The sequence below is a fragment of the Pristiophorus japonicus genome, unplaced genomic scaffold, assembly GCF_044704955.1.
Source record: "Pristiophorus japonicus isolate sPriJap1 unplaced genomic scaffold, sPriJap1.hap1 HAP1_SCAFFOLD_80, whole genome shotgun sequence".
Classification (NCBI taxonomy): domain Eukaryota; kingdom Metazoa; phylum Chordata; class Chondrichthyes; family Pristiophoridae; genus Pristiophorus; species Pristiophorus japonicus.
The window spans coordinates 336,274-358,450 of NW_027254718.1; the positions used below are offsets into that span (position 1 = coordinate 336,274).

The 22,177-nt window shown below is 44.8% G+C and overlaps 18 non-coding genes across 18 annotated transcripts; all 18 read left to right on the forward strand.

The window, feature by feature from the left end:
• The first annotated feature begins 1,644 nt into the window (after window positions 1-1,644).
• On the forward strand, window positions 1,645-1,733 carry trnar-ucg (transfer RNA arginine (anticodon UCG)). Its single transcript is given in 2 exon segments — window positions 1,645-1,681; window positions 1,698-1,733. It is a non-coding gene; the product is annotated as a tRNA-Arg (tRNA).
• A 245-nt stretch (window positions 1,734-1,978) lies between these two features.
• On the forward strand, window positions 1,979-2,060 carry trnas-gcu (transfer RNA serine (anticodon GCU)). The gene has a single exon. It is a non-coding gene; the product is annotated as a tRNA-Ser (tRNA).
• A 1,919-nt stretch (window positions 2,061-3,979) lies between these two features.
• Window positions 3,980-4,068, forward strand: trnar-ucg (transfer RNA arginine (anticodon UCG)). The gene is given in 2 exon segments: window positions 3,980-4,016; window positions 4,033-4,068. It is a non-coding gene; the product is annotated as a tRNA-Arg (tRNA).
• A 245-nt stretch (window positions 4,069-4,313) lies between these two features.
• Window positions 4,314-4,395, forward strand: trnas-gcu (transfer RNA serine (anticodon GCU)). Its single transcript has one exon. It is a non-coding gene; the product is annotated as a tRNA-Ser (tRNA).
• A 1,919-nt stretch (window positions 4,396-6,314) lies between these two features.
• trnar-ucg (transfer RNA arginine (anticodon UCG)) lies at window positions 6,315-6,403 on the forward strand. Its single transcript is given in 2 exon segments — window positions 6,315-6,351; window positions 6,368-6,403. It is a non-coding gene; the product is annotated as a tRNA-Arg (tRNA).
• A 245-nt stretch (window positions 6,404-6,648) lies between these two features.
• On the forward strand, window positions 6,649-6,730 carry trnas-gcu (transfer RNA serine (anticodon GCU)). The gene has a single exon. It is a non-coding gene; the product is annotated as a tRNA-Ser (tRNA).
• Window positions 6,731-8,648: 1,918 nt separating this feature from the next.
• Window positions 8,649-8,737, forward strand: trnar-ucg (transfer RNA arginine (anticodon UCG)). Its single transcript is given in 2 exon segments — window positions 8,649-8,685; window positions 8,702-8,737. It is a non-coding gene; the product is annotated as a tRNA-Arg (tRNA).
• Window positions 8,738-8,982: 245 nt separating this feature from the next.
• Window positions 8,983-9,064, forward strand: trnas-gcu (transfer RNA serine (anticodon GCU)). Its single transcript has one exon. It is a non-coding gene; the product is annotated as a tRNA-Ser (tRNA).
• Window positions 9,065-10,982: 1,918 nt separating this feature from the next.
• trnar-ucg (transfer RNA arginine (anticodon UCG)) lies at window positions 10,983-11,071 on the forward strand. The gene is given in 2 exon segments: window positions 10,983-11,019; window positions 11,036-11,071. It is a non-coding gene; the product is annotated as a tRNA-Arg (tRNA).
• Window positions 11,072-11,316: 245 nt separating this feature from the next.
• Window positions 11,317-11,398, forward strand: trnas-gcu (transfer RNA serine (anticodon GCU)). Its single transcript has one exon. It is a non-coding gene; the product is annotated as a tRNA-Ser (tRNA).
• A 1,925-nt stretch (window positions 11,399-13,323) lies between these two features.
• trnar-ucg (transfer RNA arginine (anticodon UCG)) lies at window positions 13,324-13,412 on the forward strand. The gene is given in 2 exon segments: window positions 13,324-13,360; window positions 13,377-13,412. It is a non-coding gene; the product is annotated as a tRNA-Arg (tRNA).
• A 245-nt stretch (window positions 13,413-13,657) lies between these two features.
• Window positions 13,658-13,739, forward strand: trnas-gcu (transfer RNA serine (anticodon GCU)). Its single transcript has one exon. It is a non-coding gene; the product is annotated as a tRNA-Ser (tRNA).
• A 1,926-nt stretch (window positions 13,740-15,665) lies between these two features.
• trnar-ucg (transfer RNA arginine (anticodon UCG)) lies at window positions 15,666-15,754 on the forward strand. Its single transcript is given in 2 exon segments — window positions 15,666-15,702; window positions 15,719-15,754. It is a non-coding gene; the product is annotated as a tRNA-Arg (tRNA).
• A 245-nt stretch (window positions 15,755-15,999) lies between these two features.
• On the forward strand, window positions 16,000-16,081 carry trnas-gcu (transfer RNA serine (anticodon GCU)). Its single transcript has one exon. It is a non-coding gene; the product is annotated as a tRNA-Ser (tRNA).
• Window positions 16,082-18,000: 1,919 nt separating this feature from the next.
• On the forward strand, window positions 18,001-18,089 carry trnar-ucg (transfer RNA arginine (anticodon UCG)). Its single transcript is given in 2 exon segments — window positions 18,001-18,037; window positions 18,054-18,089. It is a non-coding gene; the product is annotated as a tRNA-Arg (tRNA).
• Window positions 18,090-18,334: 245 nt separating this feature from the next.
• Window positions 18,335-18,416, forward strand: trnas-gcu (transfer RNA serine (anticodon GCU)). Its single transcript has one exon. It is a non-coding gene; the product is annotated as a tRNA-Ser (tRNA).
• Window positions 18,417-20,335: 1,919 nt separating this feature from the next.
• trnar-ucg (transfer RNA arginine (anticodon UCG)) lies at window positions 20,336-20,424 on the forward strand. The gene is given in 2 exon segments: window positions 20,336-20,372; window positions 20,389-20,424. It is a non-coding gene; the product is annotated as a tRNA-Arg (tRNA).
• A 245-nt stretch (window positions 20,425-20,669) lies between these two features.
• trnas-gcu (transfer RNA serine (anticodon GCU)) lies at window positions 20,670-20,751 on the forward strand. The gene has a single exon. It is a non-coding gene; the product is annotated as a tRNA-Ser (tRNA).
• The last annotated feature ends 1,426 nt before the right edge of the window (window positions 20,752-22,177 follow it).

A 22,177-nucleotide genomic window follows, 5' to 3' on the forward strand; every position in this document is an offset into this window, starting at 1 on the left:
ATTCTCCCTTCGGATTGATCACATTTGAAATGCGAGAGGTCACGGGCCAAATCCCGGACGAGCCCCGCCATGTTTTACTCAAAGTTCCGCTTCTAACAGCCGCTCGACATGTGAGAAAACAGACGTATTTCACGTTAAAACGTGTGATTTTACGCCGATGTTCCCTTAGCATCCAAATCCCAGAGCAAAGTGAATCCCGCCAAACTGAGTAAAGTTAAAATATCTCAGAGGTACTCGGCTCTGTGACTCGTTGGATAACCTTAAAGCCTTGTTTGGTTCCGGCCGATACTTGATCAGTATATCTTCCTGTCTGTACGGATAAGTTCACCTCAATTGGGATAAGCATACATTCAGCGTCAATCTCCACCTCTGCCCTGAACATGTGTGCGTCCTGTGTCTCTCGAGCTGAAAAGAAGAGAGAAGCTGCTTTTTGAATTCGTCCCTTGGCTGCCGAATTCAAAGCATACAGGAAATCAATCCGGGCTGGCAAAGCTGCCTGGTCTGATTAAAAGGCGGTGATACCCTATATTGTAGGCATGTTCTCGTCTTCTGGCCTCAACATTAGGTTCAACGTATCGGATGATAAGCACTGCTCCCATTGTCTGGTAATGGTTCTGCTATTCCCACTAACACCTCCTCTGGCCCATCCTTTGTTACGTTATTGCCCGATTACCACCCACTTTGCCTTTCTCCATTGTGCCATGTATTATTTCATCACTCCTTCGTTCCGCTGTATCACAAAAGTTCCCCTTTGACATTTCTCGCTGCGTATTTTTTCCAGGCGCTATTTTTGTTGAAAACATCTGTAATCTTTAACTTTTTTCCTGAAATATCGGAATTATTATCCGACAGAACGTGAAACCGGATTCTTCCTCCACAAAATCTGCACGACCTGCCGAGTTTTAAATATTTATCTGTTTTTATTCATTCTATTTCCGTGTCCCTTTTAAGGGGATTTGCTGTCTGTCCGAGATCATTCTCTGTCTCTGTAAAATGGTGTGCTATCAGACCCTCATCATTCTGTGTCTGTTTCAAAGGGATGTGCTGTCTGTCCCGGATTTCCAATTTGAAATTTCAAAACCTGCCTTTGGAGGTTAAGGAATATTAGTTTGTTTGTGTGTTTCAGACTGGGCTGGTTTTACGTCCCTCCCTCCCTGTCTATCACCTGTGGCTTCAATAACAGTCTCTGCGCCGCGTGGTCCTGAGCCCCACTGCACAATTGCCTTCAGGGATGAGCGAAATCTCACTTTATTCTTTTAAAAGTGAACTGCTGTCAGTCAAGGGTCATTCTGCATCTGGGTAAAAGGGATGTCCTTGCAATCCCGGATCATTCTGTGTCTGTTTAAATGGGCTGGTTGTCAGTTCCGGTTCATAATCTTTCCCTTTAAAACGGATTTTCTCATAAACCCGGCTCATCCTGTATTGTTTGAGAAGGAGTATGATTTCAGCTGCAATGACCGAATTGTTAAACTATAGTGTTCCAAGTTACATTGGGGTTGCCTGCGCCGGTGCGCACCCAGATCGCAGTGCATCTGTTCATTCACTCGAAATATGCTCATCTTTTCCTAAATCCACTCCTTGATATTGCAGTTGCCCCAATTTGCTCGCAATATATACAACAACACAATGATTGGTGCTGGCAGCGGCCGCGTGGCCTAATGGATAAGGCGTCTGACTTCGATTACAACCGCAAAGTTATCAGAAGATTGCAGGTTCGAGTCCTGCCGCGGTCAACTTAGCTCGCTACGTGAAATTTTATATGCTTTGTTGTGATTCTGCCGAGAAATCAACCATCTCTTCCAGTCACTCACCTGAAGTGAAGTAAGGCTGTTTGCTTTAAGAATCTAATGGCAAGTTTTCATCATTGTCGATCTGCATGCACGGGCAGAGCAAGCTGTGAAGTGGACTTTCTTGCACATTATTTCTGTTTGGATACAAAAAGCAGGAGATTGAATGGCTGACGATGTCCTATAGCAGAGACGAGCTGGCCGAGAGGTTAAGGCGATGGACTGCTAATCCATTGTGCTCTGTACGCATGGGTTCGAATCCCATTCTCGTCGTCGTTGCCTTGCAGCTTGACCACTTTTTGACTTTCACCTCATCGCCAAATTCCCCTTTTACTTACAGGGATGCAGTACTTTCCTCATGTAATGTCTAAAATTAATAATATATTCGTCAAAAGGAGAACAGTTGCAGTACAATGGCGAGGGGCACTAATTAGATAGGTATCTGAGAGACAGCACATGCACGATGGGCCATAATATCATTTCTCACCACCGTCAGAATCTGAGAGCTGCGCTTTTCACTGTCGGCGGCTCGTTGGTCCACGGTTATGATTCTCCCTTCGGATTGATCACATTTGAAATGCGAGAGGTCACGGGCCAAATCCCGGACGAGCCCCGCCATGTTTTACTCAAAGTTCCGCTTCTAACAGCCGCTCGACATGTGAGAAAACAGACGAATTTCACGTTAAAACGTGTGATTTTACGCCGATGTTCCCTTAGCATCCAAATCCCAGAGCAAAGTGAATCCCGCCAAACTGAGTAAAGTTAAAATATCTCAGAGGTACTCGGCTCTGTGACTCGTTGGATAACCTTAAAGCCTTGTTTGGTTCCGGCCGATACTTGATCAGTATATCTTCCTGTCTGTACGGATAAGTTCACCTCAATTGGGATAAGCATACATTCAGCGTCAATCTCCACCTCTGCCCTGAACATGTGTGCGTCCTGTGTCTCTAGAGCTGAAAAGATGAGAGAAGCTGCTTTTTGAATTCGTCCCTTGGCTGCCGAATTCAAAGCATACAGGAAATCAATCCGGGCTGGCAAAGCTGCCTGGTCTGATTAAAAGGCGGTGATACCCTATATTGTAGGCATGTTCTCGTCTTCTGGACTCAACATTAGGTTCAACGTATCGGATGATAAGCACCGCTCCCATTGTCTGGTAATGGTTCTGCTATTCCCACTAACACTTCCTCTGGCCCATCCTTTGTTACGTTATTGCCCGATTACCACCACTTTGCCTTTCTCCATTGTGCCATGTATTATTTCATCACTCCTTCGTTCCGCTGTATCACAAAAGTTCCCATTTGACATTTCTCGCTGCGTATTTTTTCCAGGCGCTATTTTTGTTGAAAACATCTGTAATCTTTAACTTTTTTCCTGAAATATCGGAATTATTATCCGACAGAACGTGAAACCGGATTCTTCCTCCACAAAATCTGCACGACCTGCCGAGTTTTAAATATTTATCTGTTTTTATTCATTCTATTTCCGTGTCCCTTTTAAGGGGATTTGCTGTCTGTCCGAGATCATTCTCTGTCTCTGTAAAATGGTGTGCTATCAGACCCTCATCATTCTGTGTCTGTTTCAAAGGGATGTGCTGTCTGTCCCGGATTTCCAATTTGAAATTTCAAAACCTGCCTTTGGAGGTTAAGGAATATTAGTTTGTTTGTGTGTTTCAGACTGGGCTGGTTTTACGTCCCTCCCTCCCTGTCTATCACCTGTGGCTTCAATAACAGTCTCTGCGCCGCGTGGTCCTGAGCCCCACTGCACAATTGCCTTCAGGGATGAGCGAAATCTCACTTTATTCTTTTAAAAGTGAACTGCTGTCAGTCAAGGGTCATTCTGCATCTGGGTAAAAGGGATGTCCTTGCAATCCCGGATCATTCTGTGTCTGTTTAAATGGGCTGGTTGTCAGTTCCGGTTCATAATCTTTCCCTTTAAAACGGATTTTCTCATAAACCCGGCTCATCCTGTATTGTTTGAGAAGGAGTATGATTTCAGCTGCAATGACCGAATTGTTAAACTATAGTGTTCCAATTTACATTGGGGTTGCCTGCGCCGGTGCGCACCCAGATCGCAGTGCATCTGTTCATTCACTCGAAATATGCTCATCTTTTCCTAAATCCACTCCTTGATATTGCAGTTGCCCCGAATTTGCTCGCAATATATACAACAACACAATGAATGGTGCTGGCAGCGGCCGCGTGGCCTAATGGATAAGGCGTCTGACTTCGATTACAACCGCAAAGTTATCAGAAGATTGCAGGTTCGAGTCCTGCCGCGGTCAACTTAGCTCGCTACGTGAAATTTTATATGCTTTGTTGTGATTCTGCCGAGAAATCAACCATCTCTTCCAGTCACTCACCTGAAGTGAAGGAAGGCTGTTTGCTTTAAGAATCTAATGGCAAGTTTTCATCATTGTCGATCTGCATGCACGGGCAGAGCAAGCTGTGAAGTGGACTTTCTTGCACATTATTTCTGTTTGGATACAAAAAGCAGGAGATTGAATGGCTGACGATGTCCTATAGCAGAGACGAGCTGGCCGAGAGGTTAAGGCGATGGACTGCTAATCCATTGTGCTCTGTACGCATGGGTTCGAATCCCATTCTCGTCGTCGTTGCCTTGCAGCTTGACCACTTTTTGACTTTCACCTCATCGCCAAATTCCCCTTTTACTTACAGGGATGCAGTACTTTCCTCATGTAATGTCTAAAATTAATAATATATTCGTCAAAAGGAGAACAGTTGCAGTACAATGGCGAGGGGCACTAATTAGGTAGGTATCTGAGAGACAGCACATGCACGATGGGCCATAATATCATTTCTCACCACCGTCAGAATCTGAGAGCTGCGCTTTTCACTGTCGGCGGCTCGTTGGTCCACGGTTATGATTCTCCCTTCGGATTGATCACATTTGAAATGCGAGAGGTCACGGGCCAAATCCCGGACGAGCCCCGCCATGTTTTACTCAAAGTTCCGCTTCTAACAGCCGCTCGACATGTGAGAAAACAGACGTATTTCACGTTAAAACGTGTGATTTTACGCCGATGTTCCCTTAGCATCCAAATCCCAGAGCAAAGTGAATCCCGCCAAACTGAGTAAAGTTAAAATATCTCAGAGGTACTCGGCTCTGTGACTCGTTGGATAACCTTAAAGCCTTGTTTGGTTCCGGCCGATACTTGATCAGTATATCTTCCTGTCTGTACGGATAAGTTCACCTCAATTGGGATAAGCATACATTCAGCGTCAATCTCCACCTCTGCCCTGAACATGTGTGCGTCCTGTGTCTCTAGAGCTGAAAAGATGAGAGAAGCTGCTTTTTGAATTCGTCCCTTGGCTGCCGAATTCAAAGCATACAGGAAATCAATCCGGGCTGGCAAAGCTGCCTGGTCTGATTAAAAGGCGGTGATACCCTATATTGTAGGCATGTTCTCGTCTTCTGGACTCAACATTAGGTTCAACGTATCGGATGATAAGCACCGCTCCCATTGTCTGGTAATGGTTCTGCTATTCCCACTAACACTTCCTCTGGCCCATCCTTTGTTACGTTATTGCCCGATTACCACCCACTTTGCCTTTCTCCATTGTGCCATGTATTATTTCATCACTCCTTCGTTCCGCTGTATCACAAAAGTTCCCATTTGACATTTCTCGCTGCGTATTTTTTCCAGGCGCTATTTTTGTTGAAAACATCTGTAATCTTTAACTTTTTCCTGAAATATCGGAATTATTATCCGACAGAACGTGAAACCGGATTCTTCCTCCACAAAATCTGCACGACCTGCCGAGTTTTAAATATTTATCTGTTTTTATTCATTCTATTTCCGTGTCCCTTTTAAGGGGATTTGCTGTCTGTCCGAGATCATTCTCTGTCTCTGTAAAATGGTGTGCTATCAGACCCTCATCATTCTGTGTCTGTTTCAAAGGGATGTGCTGTCTGTCCCGGATTTCCAATTTGAAATTTCAAAACCTGCCTTTGGAGGTTAAGGAATATTAGTTTGTTTGTGTGTTTCAGACTGGGCTGGTTTTACGTCCCTCCCTCCCTGTCTATCACCTGTGGCTTCAATAACAGTCTCTGCGCCGCGTGGTCCTGAGCCCCACTGCACAATTGCCTTCAGGGATGAGCGAAATCTCACTTTATTCTTTTAAAAGTGAACTGCTGTCAGTCAAGGGTCATTCTGCATCTGGGTAAAAGGGATGTCCTTGCAATCCCGGATCATTCTGTGTCTGTTTAAATGGGCTGGTTGTCAGTTCCGGTTCATAATATTTCCCTTTAAAACGGATTTTCTCACAAACCCGGCTCATCCTGTATTGTTTGAGAAGGAGTATGATTTCAGCTGCAATGACCGAATTGTTAAACTATAGTGTTCCAATTTACATTGGGGTTGCCTGCGCCGGTGCGCACCCAGATCGCAGTGCATTTGTTCATTCACTCGAAATATGCTCATCTTTTCCTAAATCCACTCCTTGATATTGCAGTTGCCCCGAATTTGCTCGCAATATATACAACAACACAATGAATGGCGCTGGCAGCGGCCGCGTGGCCTAATGGATAAGGCGTCTGACTTCGATTACAACCGCAAAGTTATCAGAAGATTGCAGGTTCGAGTCCTGCCGCGGTCAACTTAGCTCGCTAAGTGAAATTTTATATTCTTTGTTGTGATTCTGCCGAGAAATCAACCATCTCTTCCAGTCACTCACCTGAAGTGAAGGAAGGCTGTTTGCTTTAAGAATCTAATGGCAAGTTTTCATCATTGTCGATCTGCATGCACGGGCAGAGCAAGCTGTGAAGTGGACTTTCTTGCACATTATTTCTGTTTGGATACAAAAAGCAGGAGATTGAATGGCTGACGATGTCCTATAGCAGAGACGAGCTGGCCGAGAGGTTAAGGCGATGGACTGCTAATCCATTGTGCTCTGCACGCATGGGTTCGAATCCCATTCTCGTCGTCGTTGCCTTGCAGCTTGACCACTTTTTGACTTTCACCTCATCGCCAAATTCCCATTTTACTTACAGGGATGCAGTACTTTCCTCATGTAATGTCTAAAATTAATAATATATTCGTCAAAAGGAGAACAGTTGCAGTACAATGGCGAGGGGCACTAATTAGATAGGTATCTGAGAGACAGCACATGCACGATGGGCCATAATATCATTTCTCACCACCGTCAGAATCTGAGAGCTGCGCTTTTCACTGTCGGCGGCTCGTTGGTCCATGGTTATGATTCTCCCTTCGGATTGATCACATTTGAAATGCGAGAGGTCACGGGCCAAATCCCGGACGAGCCCCGCCATGTTTTACTCAAAGTTCCGCTTCTAACAGCCGCTCGACATGTGAGAAAACAGACGTACTTCACGTTAAAACGTGTGATTTTACGCCGATGTTCCCTTAGCATCCAAATCCCAGAGCAAAGTGAATCCCGCCAAACTGAGTAAAGTTAAAATATCTCAGAGGTACTCGGCTCTGTGACTCGTTGGATAACCTTAAAGCCTTGTTTGGTTCCGGCCGATACTTGATCAGTATATCTTCCTGTCTGTACGGATAAGTTCACGTCAATTGGGATAAGCATACATTCAGCGTCAATCTCCACCTCTGCCCTGAACATGTGTGCGTCCTGTGTCTCTAGAGCTGAAAAGATGAGAGAAGCTGCTTTTTGAATTCGTCCCTTGGCTGCCGAATTCAAAGCATACAGGAAATCAATCCGGGCTGGCAAAGCTGCCTTGTCTGATTAAAAGGCGGTGATACCCTATATTGTAGGCATGTTCTCGTCTTCTGGCCTCAACATTAGGTTCAACGTATCGGATGATAAGCACCGCTCCCATTGTCTGGTAATGGTTCTGCTATTCCCACTAACACTTCCTCTGGCCCATCCTTTGTTACGTTATTGCCCGATTACCACCCACTTTGCCTTTCTCCATTGTGCCATGTATTATTTCATCACTCCTTCGTTCCGCTGTATCACAAAAGTTCCCATTTGACATTTCTCGCTGCGTATTTTTTCCAGGCGCTATTTTTGTTGAAAACATCTGTAATCTTTAACTTTTTCCTGAAATATCGGAATTATTATCCGACAGAACGTGAAACCGGATTCTTCCTCCACAAAATCTGCACGACCTGCCGAGTTTTAAATATTTATCTGTTTTTATTCATTCTATTTCCGTGTCCCTTTTAAGGGGATTTGCTGTCTGTCCGAGATCATTCTCTGTCTCTGTAAAATGGTGTGCTATCAGACCCTCATCATTCTGTGTCTGTTTCAAAGGGATGTGCTGTCTGTCCCGGATTTCCAATTTGAAATTTCAAAACCTGCCTTTGGAGGTTAAGGAATATTAGTTTGTTTGTGTGTTTCAGACTGGGCTGGTTTTACGTCCCTCCCTCCATGTCTATCACCTGTGGCTTCAATAACAGTCTCTGCGCCGCGTGGTCCTGAGCCCCACTGCACAATTGCCTTCAGGGATGATCGAAATCTCACTTTATTCTTTTAAAAGTGAACTGCTGTCAGTCAAGGGTCATTCTGCATCTGGGTAAAAGGGATGTCCTTGCAATCCCGGATCATACTGTGTCTGTTTAATGGGCTGGTTGTCAGTTCCGGTTCATAATCTTTCCCTTTAAAACGGATTTTCTCACAAACCCGGCTCATCCTGTATTGTTTGAGAAGGAGTATGATTTCAGCTGCAATGACCGAATTGTTAAACTATAGTGTTCCAATTTACATTGGGGTTGCCTGCGCCGGTGCGCACCCAGATCGCAGTGCATTTGTTCATTCACTCGAAATATGCTCATCTTTTCCTAAATCCACTCCTTGATATTGCAGTTGCCCCGAATTTGCTCGCAATATATACAACAACACAATGAATGGCGCTGGCAGCGGCCGCGTGGCCTAATGGATAAGGCGTCTGACTTCGATTACAACCGCAAAGTTATCAGAAGATTGCAGATTCGAGTCCTGCCGCGGTCAACTTAGCTCGCTAAGTGAAATTTTATATTCTTTGTTGTGATTCTGCCGAGAAATCAACCATCTCTTCCAGTCACTCACCTGAAGTGAAGGAAGGCTGTTTGCTTTAAGAATCTAATGGCAAGTTTTCATCATTGTCGATCTGCATGCACGGGCAGAGCAAGCTGTGAAGTGGACTTTCTTGCACATTATTTCTGTTTGGATACAAAAAGCAGGAGATTGAATGGCTGACGATGTCCTATAGCAGAGACGAGCTGGCCGAGAGGTTAAGGCGATGGACTGCTAATCCATTGTGCTCTGCACGCATGGGTTCGAATCCCATTCTCGTCGTCGTTGCCTTGCAGCTTGACCACTTTTTGACTTTCACCTCATCGCCAAATTCCCCTTTTACTTACAGGGATGCAGTACTTTCCTCATGTAATGTCTAAAATTAATAATATATTCGTCAAAAGGAGAACAGTTGCAGTACAATGGCGAGGGGCACTAATTAGATAGGTATCTGAGAGACAGCACATGCACGATGGGCCATAATATCATTTCTCACCACCGTCAGAATCTGAGAGCTGCGCTTTTCACTGTCGGCGGCTCGTTGGTCCATGGTTATGATTCTCCCTTCGGATTGATCACATTTGAAATGCGAGAGGTCACGGGCCAAATCCCGGACGAGCCCCGCCATGTTTTACTCAAAGTTCCGCTTCTAACAGCCGCTCGACATGTGAGAAAACAGACGTATTTCACGTTAAAACGTGTGATTTTACGCCGATGTTCCCTTAGCATCCAAATCCCAGAGCAAAGTGAATCCCGCCAAACTGAGTAAAGTTAAAATATCTCAGAGGTACTCGGCTCTGTGACTCGTTGGATAACCTTAAAGCCTTGTTTGGTTCCGGCCGATACTTGATCAGTATATCTTCCTGTCTGTACGGATAAGTTCACGTCAATTGGGTTAAGCATACATTCAGCGTCAATCTCCACCTCTGCCCTGAACATGTGTGCGTCCTGTGTCTCTAGAGCTGAAAAGATGAGAGAAGCTGCTTTTTGAATTCGTCCCTTGGCTGCCGAATTCAAAGCATACAGGAAATCAATCCGGGCTGGCAAAGCTGCCTGGTCTGATTAAAAGGCGGTGATACCCTATATTGTAGGCATGTTCTCGTCTTCTGGCCTCAACATTAGGTTCAACGTATCGGATGATAAGCACCGCTCCCATTGTCTGGTAATGGTTCTGCTATTCCCACTAACACTTCCTCTGGCCCATCCTTTGTTACGTTATTGCCCGATTACCACCCACTTTGCCTTTCTCCATTGTGCCATGTATTATTTCATCACTCCTTCGTTCCGCTGTATCACAAAAGTTCCCATTTGACATTTCTCGCTGCGTATTTGTTCCAGGCGCTATTTTTGTTGAAAACATCTGTAATCTTTAACTTTTTCCTGAAATATCGGAATTATTATCCGACAGAACGTGAAACCGGATTCTTCCTCCACAAAATCTGCACGACCTGCCGAGTTTTAAATATTTATCTGTTTTTATTCATTCTATTTCCGTGTCCCTTTTAAGGGGATTTGCTGTCTGTCCGAGATCATTCTCTGTCTCTGTAAAATGGTGTGCTATCAGACCCTCATCATTCTGTGTCTGTTTCAAAGGGATGTGCTGTCTGTCCCGGATTTCCAATTTGAAATTTCAAAACCTGCCTTTGGAGGTTAAGGAATATTAGTTTGTTTGTGTGTTTCAGACTGGGCTGGTTTTACGTCCCTCCCTCCATGTCTATCACCTGTGGCTTCAATAACAGTCTCTGCGCCGCGTGGTCCTGAGCCCCACTGCACAATTGCCTTCAGGGATGATCGAAATCTCACTTTATTCTTTTAAAAGTGAACTGCTGTCAGTCAAGGGTCATTCTGCATCTGGGTAAAAGGGATGTCCTTGCAATCCCGGATCATACTGTGTCTGTTTAATGGGCTGGTTGTCAGTTCCGGTTCATAATCTTTCCCTTTAAAACGGATTTTCTCACAAACCCGGCTCATCCTGTATTGTTTGAGAAGGAGTATGATTTCAGCTGCAATGACCGAATTGTTAAACTATAGTGTTCCAATTTACATTGGGGTTGCCTGCGCCGGTGCGCACCCAGATCGCAGTGCATTTGTTCATTCACTCGAAATATGCTCATCTTTTCCTAAATCCACTCCTTGATATTGCAGTTGCCCCGAATTTGCTCGCAATATATACAACAACACAATGAATGGCGCTGGCAGCGGCCGCGTGGCCTAATGGATAAGGCGTCTGACTTCGATTACAACCGCAAAGTTATCAGAAGATTGCAGGTTCGAGTCCTGCCGCGGTCAACTTAGCTCGCTACGTGAAATTTTATATTCTTTGTTGTGATTCTGCCGAGAAATCAACCATCTCTTCCAGTCACTCACCTGAAGTGAAGGAAGGCTGTTTGCTTTAAGAATCTAATGGCAAGTTTTCATCATTGTCGATCTGCATGCACGGGCAGAGCAAGCTGTGAAGTGGACTTTCTTGCACATTATTTCTGTTTGGATACAAAAAGCAGGAGATTGAATGGCTGACGATGACCTATAGCAGAGACGAGCTGGCCGAGAGGTTAAGGCGATGGACTGCTAATCCATTGTGCTCTGCACGCATGGGTTCGAATCCCATTCTCGTCGTCGTTGCCTTGCAGCTTAACCACTTTATGACATTCACATATCACCACATCGCCAAATTCCCCTTTTACTTACAGGGATGCAGTACTTTCCTCATGTAATGTCTAAAATTAATAATATATTCGTCAAAAGGAGAACAGTTGCAGTACAATGGCGAGGGGCACTAATTAGATAGGTATCTGAGAGACAGCACATGCACGATGGGCCATAATATCATTTCTCACCACCGTCAGAATCTGAGAGCTGCGCTTTTCACTGTCGGCGGCTCGTTGGTCCACGGTTATGATTCTCCCTTCGGATTGATCACATTTGAAATGCGAGAGGTCACGGGCCAAATCCCGGACGAGCCCCGCCATGTTTTACTCAAAGTTCCGCTTCTAACAGCCGCTCGACATGTGAGAAAACAGACGAATTTCACGTTAAAACGTGTGATTTTACGCCGATGTTCCCTTAGCATCCAAATCCCAGAGCAAAGTGAATCCCGCCAAACTGAGTAAAGTTAAAATATCTCAGAGGTACTCGGCTCTGTGACTCGTTGGATAACCTTAAAGCCTTGTTTGGTTCCGGCCGATACTTGATCAGTATATCTTCCTGTCTGTACGGATAAGTTCACCTCAATTGGGATAAGCATACATTCAGCGTCAATCTCCACCTCTGCCCTGAACATGTGTGCGTCCTGTGTCTCTAGAGCTGAAAAGATGAGAGAAGCTGCTTTTTGAATTCGTCCCTTGGCTGCCGAATTCAAAGCATACAGGAAATCAATCCGGGCTGGCAAAGCTGCCTGGTCTGATTAAAAGGCGGTGATACCCTATATTGTAGGCATGTTCTCGTCTTCTGGACTCAACATTAGGTTCAACGTATCGGATGATAAGCACCGCTCCCATTGTCTGGTAATGGTTCTGCTATTCCCACTAACACTTCCTCTGGCCCATCCTTTGTTACGTTATTGCCCGATTACCACCCACTTTGCCTTTCTCCATTGTGCCATGTATTATTTCATCACTCCTTCGTTCCGCTGTATCACAAAAGTTCCCATTTGACATTTCTCGCTGCGTATTTTTTCCAGGCGCTATTTTTGTTGAAAACATCTGTAATCTTTAACTTTTTCCTGAAATATCGGAATTATTATCCGACAGAACGTGAAACCGAATTCTTCCTCCACAAAATCTGCACGACCTGCCGAGTTTTAAATATTTATCTGTTTTTATTCATTCTATTTCCGTGTCCCTTTTAAGGGGATTTGCTGTCTGTCCGAGATCATTCTCTGTCTCTGTAAAATGGTGTGCTATCAGACCCTCATCATTCTGTGTCTGTTTCAAAGGGATGTGCTGTCTGTCCCGGATTTCCAATTTGAAATTTCAAAACCTGCCTTTGGAGGTTAAGGAATATTAGTTTGTTTGTGTGTTTCAGACTGGGCTGGTTTTACGTCCCTCCCTCCATGTCTATCACCTGTGGCTTCAATAACAGTCTCTGCGCCGCGTGGTCCTGAGCCCCACTGCACAATTGCCTTCAGGGATGATCGAAATCTCACTTTATTCTTTTAAAAGTGAACTGCTGTCAGTCAAGGGTCATTCTGCATCTGGGTAAAAGGGATGTCCTTGCAATCCCGGATCATACTGTGTCTGTTTAATGGGCTGGTTGTCAGTTCCGGTTCATAATCTTTCCCTTTAAAACGGATTTTCTCACAAACCCGGCTCATCCTGTATTGTTTGAGAAGGAGTATGATTTCAGCTGCAATGACCGAATTGTTAAACTATAGTGTTCCAATTTACATTGGGGTTGCCTGCGCCGGTGCGCACCCAGATCGCAGTGCATTTGTTCATTCACTCGAAATATGCTCATCTTTTCCTAAATCCACTCCTTGATATTGCAGTTGCCCCGAATTTGCTCGCAATATATACAACAACACAATGAATGGCGCTGGCAGCGGCCGCGTGGCCTAATGGATAAGGCGTCTGACTTCGATTACAACCGCAAAGTTATCAGAAGATTGCAGGTTCGAGTCCTGCCGCGGTCAACTTAGCTCGCTAAGTGAAATTTTATATTCTTTGTTGTGATTCTGCCGAGAAATCAACCATCTCTTCCAGTCACTCACCTGAAGTGAAGGAAGGCTGTTTGCTTTAAGAATCTAATGGCAAGTTTTCATCATTGTCGATCTGCATGCACGGGCAGAGCAAGCTGTGAAGTGGACTTTCTTGCACATTATTTCTGTTTGGATACAAAAAGCAGGAGATTGAATGGCTGACGATGTCCTATAGCAGAGACGAGCTGGCCGAGAGGTTAAGGCGATGGACTGCTAATCCATTGTGCTCTGCACGCATGGGTTCGAGTCCCATTCTCGTCGTCGTTGCCTTGCAGCTTAACCACTTTATGACATTCACATATCACCACATCGCCAAATTCCCCTTTTACTTACAGGGATGCAGTACTTTCCTCATGTAATGTCTAAAATTAATAATATATTCGTCAAAAGGAGAACAGTTGCAGTACAATGGCGAGGGGCACTAATTAGATAGGTATCTGAGAGACAGCACATGCACGATGGGCCATAATATCATTTCTCACCACCGTCAGAATCTGAGAGCTGCGCTTTTCACTGTCGGCGGCTCGTTGGTCCACGGTTATGATTCTCCCTTCGGATTGATCACATTTGAAATGCGAGAGGTCACGGGCCAAATCCCGGACGAGCCCCGCCATGTTTTACTCAAAGTTCCGCTTCTAACAGCCGCTCGACATGTGAGAAAACAGACGAATTTCACGTTAAAACGTGTGATTTTACGCCGATGTTCCCTTAGCATCCAAATCCCAGAGCAAAGTGAATCCCGCCAAACTGAGTAAAGTTAAAATATCTCAGAGGTACTCGGCTCTGTGACTCGTTGGATAACCTTAAAGCCTTGTTTGGTTCCGGCCGATACTTGATCAGTATATCTTCCTGTCTGTACGGATAAGTTCACCTCAATTGGGATAAGCATACATTCAGCGTCAATCTCCACCTCTGCCCTGAACATGTGTGCGTCCTGTGTCTCTAGAGCTGAAAAGATGAGAGAAGCTGCTTTTTGAATTCGTCCCTTGGCTGCCGAATTCAAAGCATACAGGAAATCAATCCGGGCTGGCAAAGCTGCCTGGTCTGATTAAAAGGCGGTGATACCCTATATTGTAGGCATGTTCTCGTCTTCTGGACTCAACATTAGGTTCAACGTATCGGATGATAAGCACCGCTCCCATTGTCTGGTAATGGTTCTGCTATTCCCACTAACACTTCCTCTGGCCCATCCTTTGTTACGTTATTGCCCGATTACCACCCACTTTGCCTTTCTCCATTGTGCCATGTATTATTTCATCACTCCTTCGTTCCGCTGTATCACAAAAGTTCCCATTTGACATTTCTCGCTGCGTATTTTTTCCAGGCGCTATTTTTGTTGAAAACATCTGTAATCTTTAACTTTTTCCTGAAATATCGGAATTATTATCCGACAGAACGTGAAACCGGATTCTTCCTCCACAAAATCTGCACGACCTGCCGAGTTTTAAATATTTATCTGTTTTTATTCATTCTATTTCCGTGTCCCTTTTAAGGGGATTTGCTGTCTGTCCGAGATCATTCTCTGTCTCTGTAAAATGGTGTGCTATCAGACCCTCATCATTCTGTGTCTGTTTCAAAGGGATGTGCTGTCTGTCCCGGATTTCCAATTTGAAATTTCAAAACCTGCCTTTGGAGGTTAAGGAATATTAGTTTGTTTGTGTGTTTCAGACTGGGCTGGTTTTACGTCCCTCCCTCCCTGTCTATCACCTGTGGCTTCAATAACAGTCTCTGCGCCGCGTGGTCCTGAGCCCCACTGCACAATTGCCTTCAGGGATGAGCGAAATCTCACTTTATTCTTTTAAAAGTGAACTGCTGTCAGTCAAGGGTCATTCTGCATCTGGGTAAAAGGGATGTCCTTGCAATCCCGGATCATTCTGTGTCTGTTTAAATGGGCTGGTTGTCAGTTCCGGTTCATAATCTTTCCCTTTAAAACGGATTTTCTCATAAACCCGGCTCATCCTGTATTGTTTGAGAAGGAGTATGATTTCAGCTGCAATGACCGAATTGTTAAACTATAGTGTTCCAATTTACATTGGGGTTGCCTGCGCCGGTGCGCACCCAGATCGCAGTGCATCTGTTCATTCACTCGAAATATGCTCATCTTTTCCTAAATCCACTCCTTGATATTGCAGTTGCCCCGAATTTGCTCGCAATATATACAACAACACAATGAATGGTGCTGGCAGCGGCCGCGTGGCCTAATGGATAAGGCGTCTGACTTCGATTACAACCGCAAAGTTATCAGAAGATTGCAGGTTCGAGTCCTGCCGCGGTCAACTTAGCTCGCTACGTGAAATTTTATATGCTTTGTTGTGATTCTGCCGAGAAATCAACCATCTCTTCCAGTCACTCACCTGAAGTGAAGGAAGGCTGTTTGCTTTAAGAATCTAATGGCAAGTTTTCATCATTGTCGATCTGCATGCACGGGCAGAGCAAGCTGTGAAGTGGACTTTCTTGCACATTATTTCTGTTTGGATACAAAAAGCAGGAGATTAAATGGCTGACGATGTCCTATAGCAGAGACGAGCTGGCCGAGAGGTTAAGGCGATGGACTGCTAATCCATTGTGCTCTGTACGCATGGGTTCGAATCCCATTCTCGTCGTCGTTGCCTTGCAGCTTGACCACTTTTTGACTTTCACCTCATCGCCAAATTCCCCTTTTACTTACAGGGATGCAGTACTTTCCTCATGTAATGTCTAAAATTAATAATATATTCGTCAAAAGGAGAACAGTTGCAGTACAATGGCGAGGGGCACTAATTAGATAGGTATCTGAGAGACAGCACATGCACGATGGGCCATAATATCATTTCTCACCACCGTCAGAATCTGAGAGCTGCGCTTTTCACTGTCGGCGGCTCGTTGGTCCACGGTTATGATTCTCCCTTCGGATTGATCACATTTGAAATGCGAGAGGTCACGGGCCAAATCCCGGACGAGCCCCGCCATGTTTTACTCAAAGTTCCGCTTCTAACAGCCGCTCGACATGTGAGAAAACAGACGTATTTCACGTTAAAACGTGTGATTTTACGCCGATGTTCCCTTAGCATCCAAATCCCAGAGCAAAGTGAATCCCGCCAAACTGAGTAAAGTTAAAATATCTCAGAGGTACTCGGCTCTGTGACTCGTTGGATAACCTTAAAGCCTTGTTTGGTTCCGGCCGATACTTGATCAGTATATCTTCCTGTCTGTACGGATAAGTTCACCTCAATTGTGATAAGCATACATTCAGCGTCAATCTCCACCTCTGCCCTGAACATGTGTGCGTCCTGTGTCTCTAGAGCTGAAAAGATGAGAGAAGCTGCTTTTTGAATTCGTCCCTTGGCTGCCGAATTCAAAGCATACAGGAAATCAATCCGGGCTGGCAAAGCTGCCTGGTCTGATTAAAAGGCGGTGATACCCTATATTGTAGGCATGTTCTCGTCTTCTGGCCTCAACATTAGGTTCAACGTATCGGATGATAAGCACCACTCCCATTGTCTGGTAATGGTTCTGCTATTCCCACTAACACTTCCTCTGGCCCATCCTTTGTTACGTTATTGCCCGATTACCACCCACTTTGCCTTTCTCCATTGTGCCATGTATTATTTCATCACTCCTTCGTTCCGCTGTATCACAAAAGTTCCCATTTGACATTTCTCGCTGCGTATTTTTTCCAGGCGCTATTTTTGTTGAAAACATCTGTAATCTTTAACTTTTTCCTGAAATATCGGAATTATTATCCGACAGAACGTGAAACCGGATTCTTCCTCCACAAAATCTGCACGACCTGCCGAGTTTTAAATATTTATCTGTTTTTATTCATTCTATTTCCGTGTCCCTTTTAAGGGGATTTGCTGTCTGTCCGAGATCATTCTCTGTCTCTGTAAAATGGTGTGCTATCAGACCCTCATCATTCTGTGTCTGTTTCAAAGGGATGTGCTGTCTGTCCCGGATTTCCAATTTGAAATTTCAAAACCTGCCTTTGGAGGTTAAGGAATATTAGTTTGTTTGTGTGTTTCAGACTGGGCTGGTTTTACGTCCCTCCCTCCATGTCTATCACCTGTGGCTTCAATAACAGTCTCTGCGCCGCGTGGTCCTGAGCCCCACTGCACAATTGCCTTCAGGGATGATCGAAATCTCACTTTATTCTTTTAAAAGTGAACTGCTGTCAGTCAAGGGTCATTCTGCATCTGGGTAAAAGGGATGTCCTTGCAATCCCGGATCATACTGTGTCTGTTTAAATGGGCTGGTTGTCAGTTCCGGTTCATAATCTTTCCCTTTAAAACGGATTTTCTCACAAACCCGGCTCATCCTGTATTGTTTGAGAAGGAGTATGATTTCAGCTGCAATGACCGAATTGTTAAACTATAGTGTTCCAATTTACATTGGGGTTGCCTGCGCCGGTGCGCACCCAGATCGCAGTGCATCTGTTCATTCACTCGAAATATGCTCATCTTTTCCTAAATCCACTCCTTGATATTGCAGTTGCCCCGAATTTGCTCGCAATATATACAACAACACAATGAATGGTGCTGGCAGCGGCCGCGTGGCCTAATGGATAAGGCGTCTGACTTCGATTACAACCGCAAAGTTATCAGAAGATTGCAGGTTCGAGTCCTGCCGCGGTCAACTTAGCTCGCTACGTGAAATTTTATATGCTTTGTTGTGATTCTGCCGAGAAATCAACCATCTCTTCCAGTCACTCACCTGAAGTGAAGGAAGGCTGTTTGCTTTAAGAATCTAATGGCAAGTTTTCATCATTGTCGATCTGCATGCACGGGCAGAGCAAGCTGTGAAGTGGACTTTCTTGCACATTATTTCTGTTTGGATACAAAAAGCAGGAGATTAAATGGCTGACGATGTCCTATAGCAGAGACGAGCTGGCCGAGAGGTTAAGGCGATGGACTGCTAATCCATTGTGCTCTGTACGCATGGGTTCGAATCCCATTCTCGTCGTCGTTGCCTTGCAGCTTGACCACTTTTTGACTTTCACCTCATCGCCAAATTCCCCTTTTACTTACAGGGATGCAGTACTTTCCTCATGTAATGTCTAAAATTAATAATATATTCGTCAAAAGGAGAACAGTTGCAGTACAATGGCGAGGGGCACTAATTAGATAGGTATCTGAGAGACAGCACATGCACGATGGGCCATAATATCATTTCTCACCACCGTCAGAATCTGAGAGCTGCGCTTTTCACTGTCGGCGGCTCGTTGGTCCACGGTTATGATTCTCCCTTCGGATTGATCACATTTGAAATGCGAGAGGTCACGGGCCAAATCCCGGACGAGCCCCGCCATGTTTTACTCAAAGTTCCGCTTCTAACAGCCGCTCGACATGTGAGAAAACAGACGTATTTCACGTTAAAACGTGTGATTTTACGCCGATGTTCCCTTAGCATCCAAATCCCAGAGCAAAGTGAATCCCGCCAAACTGAGTAAAGTTAAAATATCTCAGAGGTACTCGGCTCTGTGACTCGTTGGATAACCTTAAAGCCTTGTTTGGTTCCGGCCGATACTTGATCAGTATATCTTCCTGTCTGTACGGATAAGTTCACCTCAATTGTGATAAGCATACATTCAGCGTCAATCTCCACCTCTGCCCTGAACATGTGTGCGTCCTGTGTCTCTAGAGCTGAAAAGATGAGAGAAGCTGCTTTTTGAATTCGTCCCTTGGCTGCCGAATTCAAAGCATACAGGAAATCAATCCGGGCTGGCAAAGCTGCCTGGTCTGATTAAAAGGCGGTGATACCCTATATTGTAGGCATGTTCTCGTCTTCTGGACTCAACATTAGGTTCAACGTATCGGATGATAAGCACCGCTCCCATTGTCTGGTAATGGTTCTGCTATTCCCACTAACACTTCCTCTGGCCCATCCTTTGTTACGTTATTGCCCGATTACCACCCACTTTGCCTTTCTCCATTGTGCCATGTATTATTTCATCACTCCTTCGTTCCGCTGTATCACAAAAGTTCCCATTTGACATTTCTCGCTGCGTATTTTTTCCAGGCGCTATTTTTGTTGAAAACATCTGTAATCTTTAACTTTTTCCTGAAATATCGGAATTATTATCCGACAGAACGTGAAACCGGATTCTTCCTCCACAAAATCTGCACGACCTGCCGAGTTTTAAATATTTATCTGTTTTTATTCATTCTATTTCCGTGTCCCTTTTAAGGGGATTTGCTGTCTGTCCGAGATCATTCTCTGTCTCTGTAAAATGGTGTGCTATCAGACCCTCATCATTCTGTGTCTGTTTCAAAGGGATGTGCTGTCTGTCCCGGATTTCCAATTTGAAATTTCAAAACCTGCCTTTGGAGGTTAAGGAATATTAGTTTGTTTGTGTGTTTCAGACTGGGCTGGTTTTACGTCCCTCCCTCCATGTCTATCACCTGTGGCTTCAATAACAGTCTCTGCGCCGCGTGGTCCTGAGCCCCACTGCACAATTGCCTTCAGGGATGATCGAAATCTCACTTTATTCTTTTAAAAGTGAACTGCTGTCAGTCAAGGGTCATTCTGCATCTGGGTAAATGGGATGTCCTTGCAATCCCGGATCATACTGTGTCTGTTTAAATGGGCTGGTTGTCAGTTCCGGTTCATAATCTTTCCCTTTAAAACGGATTTTCTCACAAACCCGGCTCATCCTGTATTGTTTGAGAAGGAGTATGATTTCAGCTGCAATGACCGAATTGTTAAACTGTAGTGTTCCAATTTACATTGGGGTTGCCTGCGCCGGTGCGCACCCAGATCGCAGTGCATTTGTTCATTCACTCGAAATATGCTCATCTTTTCCTAAATCCACTCCTTGATATTGCAGTTGCCCCGAATTTGCTCGCAATATATACAACAACACAATGAATGGCGCTGGCAGCGGCCGCGTGGCCTAATGGATAAGGCGTCTGACTTCGATTACAACCGCAAAGTTATCAGAAGATTGCAGGTTCGAGTCCTGCCGCGGTCAACTTAGCTCGCTAAGTGAAATTTTATATTCTTTGTTGTGATTCTGCCGAGAAATCAACCATCTCTTCCAGTCACTCACCTGAAGTGAAGGAAGGCTGTTTGCTTTAAGAATCTAATGGCAAGTTTTCATCATTGTCGATCTGCATGCACGGGCAGAGCAAGCTGTGAAGTGGACTTTCTTGCACATTATTTCTGTTTGGATACAAAAAGCAGGAGATTGAATGGCTGACGATGTCCTATAGCAGAGACGAGCTGGCCGAGAGGTTAAGGCGATGGACTGCTAATCCATTGTGCTCTGCACGCATGGGTTCGAATCCCATTCTCGTCGTCGTTGCCTTGCAGCTTGACCACTTTTTGACTTTCACCTCATCGCCAAATTCCCCTTTTACTTACAGGGATGCAGTACTTTCCTCATGTAATGTCTAAAATTAATAATATATTCGTCAAAAGGAGAACAGTTGCAGTACAATGGCGAGGGGCACTAATTAGATAGGTATCTGAGAGACAGCACATGCACGATGGGCCATAATATCATTTCTCACCACCGTCAGAATCTGAGAGCTGCGCTTTTCACTGTCGGCGGCTCGTTGGTCCATGGTTATGATTCTCCCTTCGGATTGATCACATTTGAAATGCGAGAGGTCACGGGCCAAATCCCGGACGAGCCCCGCCATGTTTTACTCAAAGTTCCGCTTCTAACAGCCGCTCGACATGTGAGAAAACAGACGTATTTCACGTTAAAACGTGTGATTTTACGCCGATGTTCCCTTAGCATCCAAATCCCAGAGCAAAGTGAATCCCGCCAAACTGAGTAAAGTTAAAATATCTCAGAGGTACTCGGCTCTGTGACTCGTTGGATAACCTTAAAGCCTTGTTTGGTTCCGGCCGATACTTGATCAGTATATCTTCCTGTCTGTACGGATAAGTTCACGTCAATTGGGATAAGCATACATTCAGCGTCAATCTCCACCTCTGCCCTGAACATGTGTGCGTCCTGTGTCTCTAGAGCTGAAAAGATGAGAGAAGCTGCTTTTTGAATTCGTCCCTTGGCTGCCGAATTCAAAGCATACAGGAAATCAATCCGGGCTGGCAAAGCTGCCTTGTCTGATTAAAAGGCGGTGATACCCTATATTGTAGGCATGTTCTCGTCTTCTGGCCTCAACATTAGGTTCAACGTATCGGATGATAAGCACCGCTCCCATTGTCTGGTAATGGTTCTGCTATTCCCACTAACACTTCCTCTGGCCCATCCTTTGTTACGTTATTGCCCGATTACCACCCACTTTGCCTTTCTCCATTGTGCCATGTATTATTTCATCACTCCTTCGTTCCGCTGTATCACAAAAGTTCCCATTTGACATTTCTCGCTGCGTATTTTTTCCAGGCGCTATTTTTGTTGAAAACATCTGTAATCTTTAACTTTTTCCTGAAATATCGGAATTATTATCCGACAGAACGTGAAACCGGATTCTTCCTCCACAAAATCTGCACGACCTGCCGAGTTTTAAATATTTATCTGTTTTTATTCATTCTATTTCCGTGTCCCTTTTAAGGGGATTTGCTGTCTGTCCGAGATCATTCTCTGTCTCTGTAAAATGGTGTGCTATCAGACCCTCATCATTCTGTGTCTGTTTCAAAGGGATGTGCTGTCTGTCCCGGATTTCCAATTTGAAATTTCAAAACCTGCCTTTGGAGGTTAAGGAATATTAGTTTGTTTGTGTGTTTCAGACTGGGCTGGTTTTACGTCCCTCCCT